The 15,400-nt window shown below is 46.6% G+C and overlaps 1 long non-coding RNA gene and 1 pseudogene across 1 annotated transcript in view; one reads left to right on the forward strand and one right to left on the reverse strand.

Moving 5' to 3' along the window:
• LOC132344374 (melanoma-associated antigen 10-like) overlaps positions 1-5,432 on the forward strand; it is a 17,715-nt pseudogene extending 12,283 nt beyond the window's left edge.
• Positions 1-14,581, reverse strand: part of LOC132344297 (uncharacterized) — a 30,283-nt gene extending 15,702 nt beyond the window's left edge. The window contains exons 1-2 of the long non-coding RNA XR_009493509.1: positions 12,369-14,581; positions 11,938-12,029 (exon numbers count right to left, since the gene is read on the reverse strand). This is a non-coding gene — a long non-coding RNA (uncharacterized lncRNA). The remainder of the gene's footprint in view (positions 1-11,937; positions 12,030-12,368) is intronic.
• Positions 14,582-15,400: the final 819 nt, after the last annotated feature.

Here is a 15,400-nt window from a genome sequence, read left to right on the forward strand (position 1 = left end):
GAAGGAGGCAGAAAGGAGGAGAAAGAGGAGCAGGAGAGAAGGAGGAGGAGGAACAGGAGGAGGAGGAGGAGCAGAAGGAGGAGAAAGAGGAGCAGGAGAGAAGGGAGGAGGAGGAGCAGGAGGAGGAGGAAGGATCAGAAGGAGGAGAAAGAGGAGGAGGAGGAGCAGAAGGAGGAGAAAGAGGAGGAGGAGGAGGAGAGGAGCAGAAGGAGGAGAAAGAGGAGCAGGAAGAGAAGAGGAGGAGGAGCAGGAGGAGGAGAAGGAGCAGAGAAGGAGCAGGTGGAGGAGAAGGAGCATAAGTAGGAGAAAGAGCAGGAGGAGCCAGAGCAGAAGGAGGAGAAAGAGCAGCAGGAGGAGAAGGAGCAGGAGGAGAAGGAAAAGAAGGATCAGCAGGAGGAGAAGGAGCAGGAGGAGGAGAAGGAGCAGGAGGAGGAGAAGGAGCAGGAGAAGGAGAAGGGGCAGAAGGAGGAGAAAGAGGAGCAGGAGGAGAAGGAGGAGGAGGAGCAGGAGGAGGAGGAGAAGGAGGAGAAAGAGGAGCAGGAGGAGAAGGAGGAGGAGGAGCAGGAGGAGGAGAAGGAGCAGAAGGAGGAGAAAGAGGAGCAGGAGGAGAAGGAGGAGGAAGAGCAGGAGGAGGAGAAGGAGCAGAAGGAGGAGAAAGAGGAGCAGGAGGAGCAGGAGGAGGAGAAGGAGCAGAAGGAGGAGAAAGAGGAGCAGGAAGAGAAGGAGGAGGAGGAACAGGAGGAGGAGAAGGAGCAGAAGGAGGAGAAAGAGGAGGAGGAGGAGGAGCAGAAGGAGGAGAAAGAGGAGCAGGAGGAGAAGGAGGAGGAGGAGCAGGAGGAGGAGAAGGAGCAGAAGGAGGAGAAAGAGGAGGAGGAGGAGCAGAAGGAGGAGAAAGAGGAGCAGGAGGAGGAGAAGGAGCAGAAGGAGGAGAAAGAGGAGCAGGAAGAGAAGGAGGAGGAGGAGCAGGAGGAGGAGAAGGAGCAGAAGGAGGAGAAGGAGCAGGTGGAGGAGAAGGAGCATAAGGAGGAGAAAGAGCAGGAGGAGGAGAAAGAGGAGCAGGAGGAGAAGGAGCAGAAGGATCAGCAGGAGGAGGAGAAGGAGCAGAAGGAGGAGAAAGAGGAGGAGGAGGAGGAGCAGGAGGAGAAGGATCCGCAGGAGGAGAAGGAGCAGGAGGAGGAGAAAGAGGAGCAGGAGAAGAAGGAGCAGGAGGAGAAAGAGCAGCAGGAGGAGAAGGAGCAGGAGGAGGAGAAGAAGCAGAAGGAGGGGAAAGAGGAGCAGGAGGAGGAGGAGGAGGAGAAGGAGCAGGAGGTTTAGCAGGAGCAGAAGGAGGAGAAAGAGGAGGAGGAGGAGCAGGAAGAGAAGAAGCAGCAGGAGGAGAAGGAGCAGGAGGAGCAGGAGGAGGAGAAAGAGCAGCAGAAGGAGAAGGAGCAGGAGAAGGAGAAGAAGTATCAGCAGGAGAAAGAGCAGGAGGAGCCAGAGCAGAAGGAGGAGAAAGAGCAGCAGGAGGAGAAGGAGCAGGAGGAGAAGGAAAAGAAGGATCAGCAGGAGGAGAAGGAGCAGGAGGAGGAGAAGGAGCAGGAGGAGGAGAAGGGGCAGAAGGAGGAGAAAGAGGAGCAGGAGGAGAAGGAGGAGGAGGAGCAGGAGGAGGAGGAGGAGAAGGAGGAGAAAGAGGAGCAGGAGGAGAAGGAGGAGGAGGAGCAGGAGGAGGAGAAGGAGCAGAAGGAGGAGAAAGAGAGCAGGAAGGAGGAGGAGGAGGAGCAGGAGCAGAAGAGAAAGAGGAGGAGGAGGAGAAAGAGCAGCAGGAGGAAGGAGCAGAGAGGAGGAGAAAGAGCAGCAGGAGGAGAAGGAGCAGGAGGAGGTGTTGAAGGATCAGCAGGAGGAGAAGGAGCAGGAGGAGGAGAAGGGCAGAAGGAGGAGAAAGAGGAGCAGGAGGAGAAGGAGCAGGAGGAGGAGAAAGAGCAGCAGGAAGAGAAGGAGCAGGAGGAGGAGAAAGAGGAGCAGGAGGAGAAAGAGGAGCAGGAGGGGGAGCAGGAGCAGAAGGAGGAGAAGAAGGATCAGCAGGAGGAGAAGGAGCAGGAGGAGAGGAAGGAGCAGAAGGAGGAGAAAGAGGAGGAGGAGGAGGAGCAGGAGGAGAAGGATCCACCGGAGGAGAAGGAGCAGGAGGAGGAGAAAGAGGAGCAGGAGGAGAAGGAGCAGGAGGAGGAGAAAGAGCAGCAGGAGGAGAAGGAGCAGGAGGAGGAGAAAGAGCAGCAGGAAGAGAAGGAGCAGGAGGAGGAGAAAGAGGAGCAGGAGGAGAAAGAGGAGCAGGAGGGGGAGCAGGAGCAGAAGGAGGAGAAGAAGGATCAGCAGGAGGAGAAGGAGCAGGAGGAGGAGAAGGAGCAGAAGGAGGAGAAAGAGGAGGAGGAGGAGAAGGAGCAGAAGGAGAAGGAGAAGAAGGATCAGCTGGAGGAGGAGAAGGAGCAGAAGGAGGAGAAAGAGGAGGAGGGAGGAGCAGGAGGAGAAGGATCCGCAGGAGGAGAAGGAGCAGGAGGAGGAGAAAGAGGAGCAGGAGGAGATGGAGCAGGAGGAGAAAGAGCAGCAGGAGGAGAAGGAGCAGGAGGAGGAGAAGAAGCAGAAGGAGGGGAAAGAAGAGCAGGAGGAGGAGGAGGAGAAGGAGCAGGAGGTGGAGCAGGAGGAGGAGAAAGAGCAGCAGAAGGAGAAGGAGCAGGAGAAGGAGAAGAAGTATCAGCAGGAGAAAAAGCAGGAGGAGCCAGAGCAGAAGGAGGAGAAAGAGCAGCAGGAGGAGAAGGAGCAGGAGGAGAAGGAAAAGAAGGATCAGCAGGAGGAGAAGGAGCAGGAGGAGGAGAAGGAGCAGGAGGAGGAGAAGGGGCAGAAGGAGGAGAAAGAGGAGCAGGAGGAGAAGGAGGAGGAGGAGCAGGAGGAGGTGAAGGATCAGCAGGAGGAGAAGGAGCAGGAGGAGGAGAAGGAGCAGGAGGGGGAACAGGAGCAGAAGGAGGAGAAAAAGGAGGAGGAGAAGGAGGAGAAGGAGCAGCAGGAGCAGGAGGAGGAGAAAGAGCAGCAGGAGGAGAAGGAGCAGGAGAAGGAGAAGAAGTATCAGCAGGAGAAAGAGCAGGAGGAGCCGGAGCAGAACGAGGAGAAAGAGGAGCAGGAGGAGAAGGAGCAGGAGGAGAAGGAAAAGAAGGATCAGCAGGAGGAGAAGGAGCAGGAGGAGGATAAGGAGCAGAAGGAGGAGAAAGAGGAGCAGGAGGAGAAGGAGGAGGAGGAGGAGCAGTAGAAGGAGCCGGAGCAGAAGGAGGAGAAAGAGGAGGAGGAGCAGGAGGAGAAGGAGCAGAAGGAGGAGAAATAGCAGGAGGAGGAGAAAGAGGAGCAGGAGGAGAAGGAGCAGAAGGAGAAGGAGAAGAAGGATCAGCAGAAGGAGCAGGAGGAGGAGAAGGAGCAGAAGGAGAAAGAGGAGGAGGAGGAGAAAGAGCAGCAGGAGGAGAAGGAGCAGGAGGAGGAGAAAGAGCAGCAGGAGGAGAAGTAGCAGGAGGAGGTGAAGGATCAGCAGGAGGAGAAGGAACAGGAGGAGGAGAAGGAGCAGGAGGGGGAACAGGAACAGAAGGAGGAGAAAGAGGAGGAGGAGGAGGAGCAGGAGGAGAAGGAGCAGGAGGAGGAGAAAGAGGAGCAGGAGGAGAAGGAGCAGGAGGAGGAGAAAGAGCAGCAGGAAGAGAAGGAGCAGGAGCAGGAGAAGAAGGATCAGCAGGAGGAGAAGGAGCAGGAGGAGGAGAACGAGCAGGAGGAGGAGAAAGAGGAGCAGGAGGGGGAGCAGGAGCAGAAGAAGGAGAAGGATCTGAAGGCGGAGAAGGAGCAGGAGGAGGAGAAGGAGCAGGAGGAGGAGAAAGAGCAGCAGGAGGAGAAGGAGCAGGAGGAGGAGAAGAAGGATCAGCAGGAGAAAGAGCAGGAGGAGGAGAAGGAGGAGAAAGAGCAGGAGGAGGAGAAGGAGCAGGAGGAGGAGAAGGAGGAGAAAGAGCAGGAGGAGGAGAAGGAGCAGGAGGAGGAGAAGAAGGATCAGCAGGAGAAAGAGCAGGAGGAGGAGAAGGAGCAGGAGGAGGAGAAAGAGGAGCAGGAGGGGGAGCAGGAGCAGAAGAAGGAGAAGGATCTGCAGGAGGAGAAGGAGCAGGAGGAGGAGAAGAAGGATCAGCAGGAGGAGAAGGAGCAGGAGGAGGAGAAAGAGCAGGAGGAGGAGAAGGAGCAGAAGGAGGAGAAAGAGCAGCGGGAGGAGAAGGAGCAGGAGGAGGAGAAAGAGGAGCAGGAGGAGGAGCAGGAGCAGGAGGAGGAGAAAAAGCAGCAGGAGGAGAAGGAGCAGGAGGAGGAGAAGGAGCAGGAGGAGAAAGAGGAGCAGGAGGAGAAGGAGGAGGAAGAGAAGGAGCAGGAGGAGGAAGAGATTGAGCAGGAGCAGGTGGAGGAGAAGGAGCAGGAGGGGGAGCAGAAGCAGAAGGAGGAGAAAGAGGAGCAGGAGGACAAGAAGAAGGAAGAGGAGGAGGAGGAGATGGAGCAGCAGGAGAAGGAGCAGGAGCCTCCGGGGAGTCCCGGGAGCTTCTTCTCTTCCACGACATGGAGCGCATCAGATGAAGACTCCAGCAGCCAAGAAGAGGAGGGCACAGGCTCTCTCCATGCCTCAGAAGACACCACATCCTTGCCCAAAGGCCTGCTAAATGAGAAGGTGGCTAATTTGGTGCATTTAATGAACCTCAAATATCAACAGAAGGAGCCCATCACAAAGGTAGAAATGCTAAAAGTTTCATCGAAAGGGATAACAAACAATTCCCTGTGATCTTTGAGAAAGCTTCTAAGTGCCTAGAGGTGATCTCTGGCATCGATCTGAGGGAAGTGGACCCTAAAACCCACTCCTACGTCCTTGTCAACTCATTAGGCCTCACCCATGATAAGATAGTGATGATCAGAGCATGCCTGCAAATGGCCTTCTGATAATCGTCCTGGGTGTGATATTCATAGAGGGCAACTGTGTCCCTGAAGAAAACATCTAGGATTTCTTGAATATGATAGGCATCCATGCTGGGAGGAAGCACTTCATTTATGGGAAGCCTAGAAAGCTCATCACCAGAAACTGGGTGTAGGAGAATTATCTAGAGTACTGGATGGTGCCTAATAGTGATCCTTCACGGTACGAATTCCTGTGGGGTCCAAGGGCCTATGCTGAAACCAGCAAGCTGAAAGTTTTGGAATTTTTGGCCAAGATCAAAGGGATTGACCCCATTTCCTTCTCAGATTGGTATGAGGAGGCTTTAAGAGATGAAGAAGAGAGAGCTGGGACCAGAAATAACTCTATGGATAGTAATACCGCCATGTTTATTGTGCAGCATTTGCCAGTAATTCCTGACCCAACTGAAGAATGTACTGTGTTTGAAGAGGGCAGTCAGGTTTCAAAGTAGAGGAGAGTCGGGGTCAGGCTGGGGAGAACACTCTGTGCAACAACTTTGTTTTCCTGTTCTGTATGGGTGACTTGAAAGTTTATCTTTTTTTCTTCCCTTTCAATATTTTTTTTCAAATACTCTTCCTTTTAATAGGCTTATTGACTTTAGAATCTGTTTATGAATGATGTTGATCACATTTATTGCTAAACATTTATCAGATTTAAGAATAAGGGTTTTGATATTTTGCAAAGCAATTTGGGGAACCTTCCATTGTATTTTGTGACATGGAACAAGATAACATGATATTGGGGTTTTCTTGGAAATGTGGAAAAACTCAGCAGGCAATAGAGAAAAAAATGGAAAACATGGTTCATTTTTGGATTCCCATACCACTTTAGTCTGTTGTTCTGTAAAATTTAAGATATGTATACCTGGATTTGTATGGCTTATTCAAGAAAGTAAACGTAATCTAAACAAACCCTACTTTTTGGATTCTCTTAACCACTTTAGTGTACTATTCTGTAATATTAAAATATATACCTGTACTTGCTTGGCTTATTCAAGAAAATAGGCATAATCTTAACAAATCTTAATTTTTGGATTCCCTTTAGCTATTTTAGTCTCAGTCAGTTCAGTTCAGTTCAGTCGCTCAGTCGTGTCCAGCTCTTTGCCACCCCATGAATCACAGCACGCCAGGTCTCCCTGTCCATCACCAACACCCGGAGTTCACTCAAACTCATGTCCATTGAGTCAGTGATGCCATCCAGCCATCTCGTCCTCTGTCATCCCCTTCTCCTCCTGCCCCCAATCCTTCCCAGCATCAGAGTCTTTTCCAATGAGTCAACTCTTCGCATGAGGTAGCCAAAGTATTGCAGTTTCAGCTTTAGCACCAGTCCTTCCAATGAACACCCAGGACTAATCTCCTTTAGGATGGACTGGTTGGATCTCCTTGCAGTCCAAGGGGCTCTCAAGAGTCTTCTTCAACACCACAGTTCAAAAGCATGATTTCTTTGGTGCTCAGCTTTCTTCACAGTCCAACTCTCACATCCATACATGACTACTGAAAAAACCATAGCCTTGACTAGAAGGACCTTTGTTGGCAAAGTAATGTCTCTGCTTTTGAATATGCTATCTAGGTTGGTCATAACTTTCCTTCCAAGGAGTAAGCATCTTTTAATTTCATGGCTGCAGTCACCATCTGCAGTGATTCTGGAGCCCCAAAAAATAAAGTCTGACACTGTTTCCACTGTTTCCCTATCTATCTGCCATGAAGTGATGGGACCAGATGCCGTGATCTTCGTTTTCTGAATGTTGAGCTTTAAGCCAACTTTTTCACTCTCCTCTTTCACTTTCATTAAGAGGCTTTTTAGTTCCTATTCACTTTCTGCCATAAGGGTGGTGTCATCTGCATATCTGAGGTTATTGATATTTCTCCCAGCAATCTTGATTCCAGCTTGTGCTTCTTCCAGCCCAGCATTTCTGTGATGTACTCTGCATATAAGTTAAATAAGCAAGGTGACAATATACAGCCTTGACGTACTCCTTTTCCTATTTGGAACGAGTCTGTTGTTCCATGTCCAGTTCTAACTGTTGCTTCCTGACCTGCATATAAGTTTCTCAAGAGGCAGATCAGGTGGTCTGGTATTCCCATCTCTTGAAGAATTTTTCACAGTTTATTGTGGTCCACACAGTCAAAGGCTTTGGCATAGTCAATAAAGCAGAAATAGATGTTTTGCTGGAACTCTCTTGCTTTTTCGATGATCCAGCAGATGTTGGCAATTTGATCTCTGGTTCCTCTGCCTTTTCTAAAACCAGCTTGAACATCAGGAAGTTCATGGTTCACATATTGCTGAAGCCTGGCTTGGAGAATTTTGAGCATTACTTTACTAGCGTGTGAGATGAGTGCAATTGTGTGGTAGTTTGAGCATTCTTTGGCATTGCCTTTCTTTGGGATTGGAATGAAAACTGACTTTTTCCAGTCCTGTGGCCACTGCTGAGTTGTCCAAATTTGCTGGCATATTGAGTGCAACACTTTCACAGCATCATCTTTCAGGATTTGAAATAGCTCAACTGGAATTCCATCACCTCCACTAGCTTTGTTCATAGTGATGCTTTCTAAGGCCCACTTGACTTCACATTCCAGGATGTCTGGTTCTAGGTGAGTGATCACACCATCGTGATTATCTGGGTCGTGAAGATCTTTTTTGTACAGTTCTTCTGTGTATTCTTGCCATCTCTTCTTAATATCTTCTGCTTCTGTTAGGTCCATACCATTTCTGTTCTTTATCGAGCCCATCTTTGCATGAAATGTTCCCTTGGTATCTCTAATTTTCTTGAAGAGATCTCTAGTCTTTCCTATTCTGTTGTTTTCCTCTATTTCTTTGCATTGATAGCTGAGGAAGGCTTTCTTATCTCTTCTTGTTATTCTTTGAAACTCTGCATTCAGATGCTTGTATCTTTGCTTTTCTCCTTTGCTTTTTGCTTCTCTTCTTTTCACAGCTATTTGTAAGGCCTCCTCAGACAGCCATTTTGCTTTTTTGCATTTCTTTTCCACGGGGATAGTCTTGATCCCTGTCTCCTGTACAATTTCACGAACCTCCATCCATAGTTCATTAGGCACTCTGTCTATCAGATCTAGTCCCTTAAATCTATTTCTCACTTCCACTGTATAATCATAAGGGATTTGATTTGATTTTCTTCAGTAAAATTAAAAGATATATACTTGAATTTGCTTGGCTTATTCGGAAAAGAGTGATCTTAATCTTAGTAAATAAAAAACTACTCACTGACTCATTTATTCATCAAACATTAACTGGATATATTTTCTTTAGAAAGCACTGTGATAACAGTGGAAATCTGAGGATAAGCAAGACATACTCCTGCCCAGAGAAAGGAAGAGCTTAGGAGAAGCAATAATATCAGGAAGAAAGTAAGATGTCCTCCATTACCTAAACAACAGTTGAAAAAAAGAGTAAGGAAGTAGGACTCCAGATGGGAGCAGTCAAGTGGAAATGCCCTGAGCTAGGGCAGTTTGGGGCTTTGGGAAAACTGCATTTCCTTCTATGAGAGCTAATTATTAGTTAAGCTATGGGTGATGGCAGAGGCCAGATTCTTAGACTGCGTGTTATAGAGGTGAGAGAAGAGCATGTAATGGAAAATTGCTTAGTAGTTACTTTTGGATCAGGGATAAACCAGAGGGAAATCCCTATCTGGGGCAGGTATGAGAGGTACCCTGAACTCTTGTTCCAGGGCAGTGAATACAGTGCTTGAAGGTGTTCTATATATATATATCATCTGCAGTGATTTCTTGAGAATAGGGTGATACTCTCTTGAGGTGATACCCAGAAGCCACTAGGCTGGCATTCCTGTCCCTGGCCTAAGACAGTCAGAGCCAACTCTGTTAAGATCCCGTTAAAGATAGGTTATCTTGAGTTTGCATGCATACTAAGTCGTTTCAGTCGTGTCTGACTCCTTCTGACCCTATGGACTGCAGCCTGCCAGGCCCCTCTGTCCATGGGATTCTCCAGGCAAGAATACTGGAGTGGGTTGCCATGCCCTCCTCCAGGGGATCTTCGTGACCCAGGGATCGAACCCAGGTCTCCCACATTGCAAGCAGATTCCACCCGTGTCTCTTACGTCTCCTCCATTGGCAGGTAGGTTCTTTACCACTAGCCCCACCTGGGAAGCTTGAGTGTGAAAGTGTTAGCCCCTCAGTCGTGTTCAACTCTCTGTGGCCCCGTGGACTATAACCTGCTAGGCTCCTCAGTCCATGAAATTCACCAGACAAGAATACCGGAGTGGGTAACCATTCCTTCTCCAGGGGATCTTCCAGACCCAGGGATCAAACCCAGGTTTCCCACATTGCAGGCAGATTCTTTAATGTCTGAGCCAGGAGGGAAGTCCATCCCATCTTGTGTGTAATTAGGCCAAATCTAAGCAAGGTCTAGACTTTGGTGGCAGTGAAATGAATGAAAATAGTATTTTGGATGGATGAGTATCTGGGAGAGAAGGAAAGAATTTGACTTAAATTCTAGGAGCTTTGAGTTATATTAGCTGGGGCAATTTACTCATACCCCAAATTAATAATCCTCTAAAACTCAAAAATTTAGTGAGTTTTGTGAAGCTGCATTTTTGCCTGATTTGATTATCTGTATATTATTTGGGACACCCTGGATAAAAACAAAATCCCAGAAGAGAGGGTCGTAAGGTCTGGGGACAAAATAATACTAGAAATAATTGCCATTCATTAAAGACCTAATAAATGCCACTGTGCTAGATGCTTTTCTTATTTTCCATACATTCCAGCAGTCCTATAAGAGGGCTTATCAAAACCATTTTATAGAGGATGCATCTAAGGCTCATAGTGTTGGTAATTTCCCCAAGATTATATTGCTAGTAAGTGATAGGGCTGAGACTAGACTATGGTCTGAATTCATCTAGGGCCCATAACCTCCTAGCTTATGGCAGGTCTATCTTTTATTCCATTCTCTTCTGAGTACTGTGTAACCTCTCAGGTGACAAAAAGAAGGACCATGTGACAAGGTACTTAAAAAAAAAAAAATGAAGAGAAAATGAGAATAAGACATAATTTGGGGATTGTCTGAGCTTTGTTTATCTAGGATCCTCTTGCTTAGAGACCTAGGATACCTTCACAGTTAACTCTACCCAGGTGCTGGCATTTGTGTCCAGTCCTAGCAATATCCTGAATTACAGCACACTTCCCCTTATCTTCCCCAGTGTGCCCTCTTGTCCAGTTCTGGAACCTAGTCTGCTGGACAGCTCCTCACTGTCTCCTCATCTGAAAGCTGTACCCTATTCCCAGTGGACGACCCAGCACCACCACTGCCTTCCCCCTAACAGAGAACATTCCTACTCCCTGCAAAAGTACTCTGACTGTTTCATCTTCACTCTGGAGCCCTGATGGCAACAGCCCCTTCAACTTTGAAGTCCAGTTTGGAAAGTTCAAATAGACAGTGTATACTGATCTGTAGTGAGTTAAATGGTGACCCCCAAAAGATATGTATTTAAGATATAGATAGATAGATAGATATATCCAAGTCCTAATTTCCAGTATCTGTGTATGTGACCTTATTTGGAAATGGTCTTTGCAGATGTAATTATGTTAGGAATCTTGAGATTATCTTGGATTTAGGGTAGGCCATAAATACAATGAATGGTGCATAAGTAAGAAAAAGAAAGGGAGATATGACACACACAGAATCACAGAGAAGAAGGTGATACGAAGGTTGGAGGCAGAGATTGGAGTGACGCATTTATAATGCAAGAAATACCAAGGATTGCTGGTGATAACCAGAAGGCAGAAGAGGACCATGAGATGGAATTCTCATTAAGATTTACAGATAGACCTGGGAAGCTACTACATGTTCATTCCCCCAGGTGTATTTAACAGAATATCAAAGTGTTTTCCAAAGGTGCTTGTTAGTAGAGTGTGCTGCTGCTGCTGCTAAGTCGCTTCAGTCGTGTCCAACTCTGTGCGACCCCAGAGACGGCAGCCCACCCGTCCCTGTGATTCTCCAGGCAAGAACACTGGAGTGGGTTGCCATTTTCTTCTCCAATGCATGAAAGTGAAAAGTGAAAAGTGAAAGTAAAGTCGCGCAGTCATGTCCAACTCTTAGCGACCCCATCGATGCAGCCTACCAGGCTCCTCCGTCCATGGGATTTTCCAGGCAGGAGTACTGGAGTGGGGTGCCATTGACTTCTCCAAGTAGAGTGTGATTCCGCATAGAATCTACTGGCTATTGGAATATAACTCTGAAGTTAGATACACCATTTTTGAAACCACCATAATACTTGCAGTAGGACTTTAATGGGATGTCTTTTTGAAATTGACCACTGAACACATACATAGATGGATGTGCTTATCTAGCTGGTTAAAAACCAAAGCCTTCATCATAAATAATAGATAAGGAAAGACCATAGAAATCTCTGTGTAATCAAATGTCTACAGAGGCTAAATTCTTAAAATCTCTGTAGTCCTTCTGGGCAATGAAAATGGTTCCTTAGCAGACATGCTAGCTCTGTTTAAAAACAAACAAAAAAATCTTTGTAGTGAACTGTATAACTGTATGTTTATGTCGCCCACAAATTCATATATTGAAAACATAACCCCCATTGTGGTAGTATTAGGAAGTGGAGCATTTGGCAGGTAATTAGGTTTTGATGAGGTCATGATGGTGGAACCTCTATGATGAGAGTAGTGCCTTTATAAGAAGAGAAAAATAGGCTAGAGATTTCTCTTGGCCATGTAACAATAGAATAAGAAGATAACTGTCTTCAAGTCAAAAAGAAGGTCCTCTCTAGACACCAAGTCCATCAGCAGCCTGATCTTGGACTTCACGGACCCCCAGAAGATACATACATTTCTGTTGTTTAAACCACTAAGTTGATAGTATGTTATTTAGTCAGCCTGAGCTGACTAGAACAACCATCCTTCTACTGCCCCTTGTCTGTGTACCTGTTGTACAGGAAAGTCCTGGTTTGCAGCATGCCAAAAGACACCTACCTGTACAGGAATGTTCAGTCATGTAGAACGTAGCAGAGGCTCATAAAAGATTCTGGCCACGTATCACAAGGAAGGAGAAAATTCTCAGTATGCTGAAATTAGAAACATTATTGCAAAGAGTAGTGAACTAAAGTGTTATTGGGTGAAGAAGGGTGAGTTCTCCCTGCCGAGATTATAGAATCCTTTGACAACTAGGTGTGGTCTTATATTAGAAAGCACCTGTCAGATAGTAGGTTCCTGAAAAGTTGGTGAATCTTAAGGTAAATTGGGTTTTCTCAGAAACTGCCTTCAAGAAATGAAGAGAACTGTTATAACAAATTACAATCTCTGCTTTTTATTGAGCACCTACTAGGTGACAGCTCATGGGAGAGAGAGTATTCGAAGGCTTATGGAATAGACTACAAGAACTCATCCACATTTTGCTTCCTCACCTTCTGGGTGCTCCACTGGTAGTTAGGTAGGAGCCAGTATGCCCTTTCCATGCTTCCTCTGCCATTCAGCAGCAAACATGGAGACCCGCATGTTGGAATAGTGGTGCTACAAGATGGAAGCAGCCTGTAGCCTTGAGTCACCTGAAAGCAGAAAGTCCCTGCCAACCCAAATCAGAGTTTATGTGAACAACAATAACAATTGTGTTAAGTCACTCATATGTCAGGTTTTGTCTACTGCGTCAGCAAGCAGTTAATTTACTGATTAACACACAGCACCTATTTCTGATTTTAGGCCTACCTAAATATTTTACTTAGAAAGCTGCTGCTAAGTCGCTTCAGTCGTGTCTGACTCTGTGCAACCCCATAGACAGCAGCCAACCAGGCTCCCCTGTCCCTGGGATTCTCCAGGCAAGAACAATGGAGTGGGTTGCCAGTTCCTTCTCCAATGCATGAAAGTGAAAGTGAAGTTGCTCAGTCTTGTCCGACTCTTAGCGACCCCATGGACTGCAGCCCAACAGGCTCCTCCGTCCATGGGATTTTCCAGGCAAGAGTACTGGAGTGGGGTGCCATTGCCTTCTCCATACTTAGAAAGCTAGTAGTTCATATATTCTTGTAAAAAAATTCTAAAAACAAAAATCAATCACAATTTTCCCCTTTACAAAGTTCATTCAAAATCCATACCCCTTCTCAGTTGTTGTTCAGTCACCAAGTTGTGTCTGACTCTTGGAGACCCCATGACTGCAGCACACCAGGCTCCCCTGTCCCTCACCATCTCCCGGAGTTTGCCCAAGTTCATGTCCATTGAATTGGTGATGCCATCCAACCATCTCATCCTCTGTCACCCTCTTCTCCTTATACCTTCAATCTTTCCCAGCATCAGGGTCTTTTCCAATGAATCAGCTGTTTGCATCAGGTGGCCAAAGTATTGGAGCTTCAGCTTCAGCATCAGTCCTTCCAATGAATAATCAGGACTGATTTCCTTTAGGACTGACTGGTTTGATCTCCTTGCTGTCCAAAGGACTCTCAAGAGTCTTTTCCAGAACCACAGTTCAAAAGCATCAATTCTTCAGTGCTCAGCCTTCTTTACGGTCCAACTCTCACATCCATACATGACTACTGGAAAAATCATAGCTTTGACTATATGAACCTTTGTTGGCTAAGTGATATCTTTGTTTTTTTCACACACTGTCTGGGTTTGTCATAGCTTTCCTGCCAAGAAACAATCATCTTCTAATTTCATGGCTTCAGTCACCATCTGCAGTGCTTTTAGAGCCCAAGAAGAGGAAATCTGTCACTGCTTCCACATTTCCCCCTTCTATTTGCCATGAAGTGATAGGACTGAATGCCATGATCTTACTTTTTTTAATATTGAGATTTAAACCATTTTTTTTTTCACTTTCCTCCTTCACCCTCATCAGGAGGCTCTTTAGTTCCTCTTCACTTTCTGCCATTAGAATGGTATCATCTGCATATCTGAGGTCATCTGCATATCTGAGGTTTCTGCTATTTCTCCCCACAGTCTTGATTCCAGCTTGTAACTCTTCCAGCCAGGCACTTTGCATGATGTGCTTCGTGTATAAGTTAAACAAACAGGGTGACAATAAACAAACTTGTTGTACTCCTTTTTCAATCCTGAACCAGTCAGTTGCTCCAGACAGAGTTCTAACTGTTGCTTCTTGACCCACATATAGGTTTCTCAGGAGACAGGCAAGATGGTCTGGCATTCCCATCTCTTTAAGAGTTTTCCACAGTTTGTTATGATCCACACAGTCAAAAGGCTTGAACATAGTTCATGAAACAAGAGTTAGATGTTTTTCCAGAATTCTCTTGCTTTCTCTATGATCCAATGAAATTTTGCAATTTGGTCTCTGGTTCCCCTGCCTTTTCTAAGCCCAGCTTGAACATCTGCAAGTTCACATAATGCTGAAGCCTAGCCTGGAGGATTTTGAGCATAACCTTACTAGCATGGGAGATGAGTGCAATTGTCCAGTGGTTTGAACATTCTTTAGTACTGCCCTTTTTGGGAATTGGGATGAGCGTTGACCTTTTCCAGTCCTGTGGCCACTGCTGGGTTTTCTAAATTTGCTGACCTATTGAGTGCAGCACTATAACAGCATCATCCTCAGAGGTAACTACAATTAAAAATCTGCTGTGTATTATTTTAAAGGTTATTCTATGTTGTTCCATAAATACATGTATTAAAAAATATATTGTTTTTCTTTTAACATACTTGGTAATTATGTATATATTAACCTTCCACTTACCTTTGCCATTTAATAAAAAAATGCAAGTTCTTTCCTAGACAAAAGACCAGGAAAAGTTTGGCCTAAGAAGAGAAAATCTTTTAGCAATACTTGCCTCATGCTAGCCAAACACTAACAGACAAACTACAACATCCACACACCATCGGCACACTAAAAGGTTATTAGGAAGGAGTGGGGAACTGATCTTACATTTCTAAGGCTGAAGGTGGTAGTGCCAGAATTCTCCTAGCAGGGTAATAATGTTGGCAAGGCTTAGCAAGGTATTGGCCTTCATATTCCCTGCCTGGCAGAAACACACAACATCCTTATTCCCCTCCAAGGTGGTGTGTGTGTGTGTTGGGGGCAGAGCAGAAAGCTGGTCTTCCAAGTCTTCCAGATGGCACAGTAGGAGGTGCTCTGACTCCCCCTCAAAGATAATGTGATCAGGATCCAGCCTCTTTCCCCTCATAACATTGGGCCATGCAGAGCTATGACATAGCTCTGAAGCAGAGCTATATGGCATACCTCCTCTCCACTTTCCTAGTATCACAGTGACACTGGGCCAGTGGTGAGCTAACAATCTACCCTGCCCTATAGGTTAGGTACCAAGAACTAAAAAGATCTCAAACGGATGAGAAAGGCAATGCACAGAGGCTAAGAAGAGGATAATAGAAGCAGTCTGAGTCATCCCTCTTTCCCACTCATACTGGTGAGTAACCATGTTACTTGGCAGAAAGACAAGTTTACATTGTGGCTGGGAGGTACCCAGGAAGTATGAGTTAGTTCTTT

The sequence above is a fragment of the Bos taurus genome, chromosome X (genome assembly GCF_002263795.3).
Source record: "Bos taurus isolate L1 Dominette 01449 registration number 42190680 breed Hereford chromosome X, ARS-UCD2.0, whole genome shotgun sequence".
Classification (NCBI taxonomy): Eukaryota; Metazoa; Chordata; class Mammalia; order Artiodactyla; family Bovidae; genus Bos; species Bos taurus.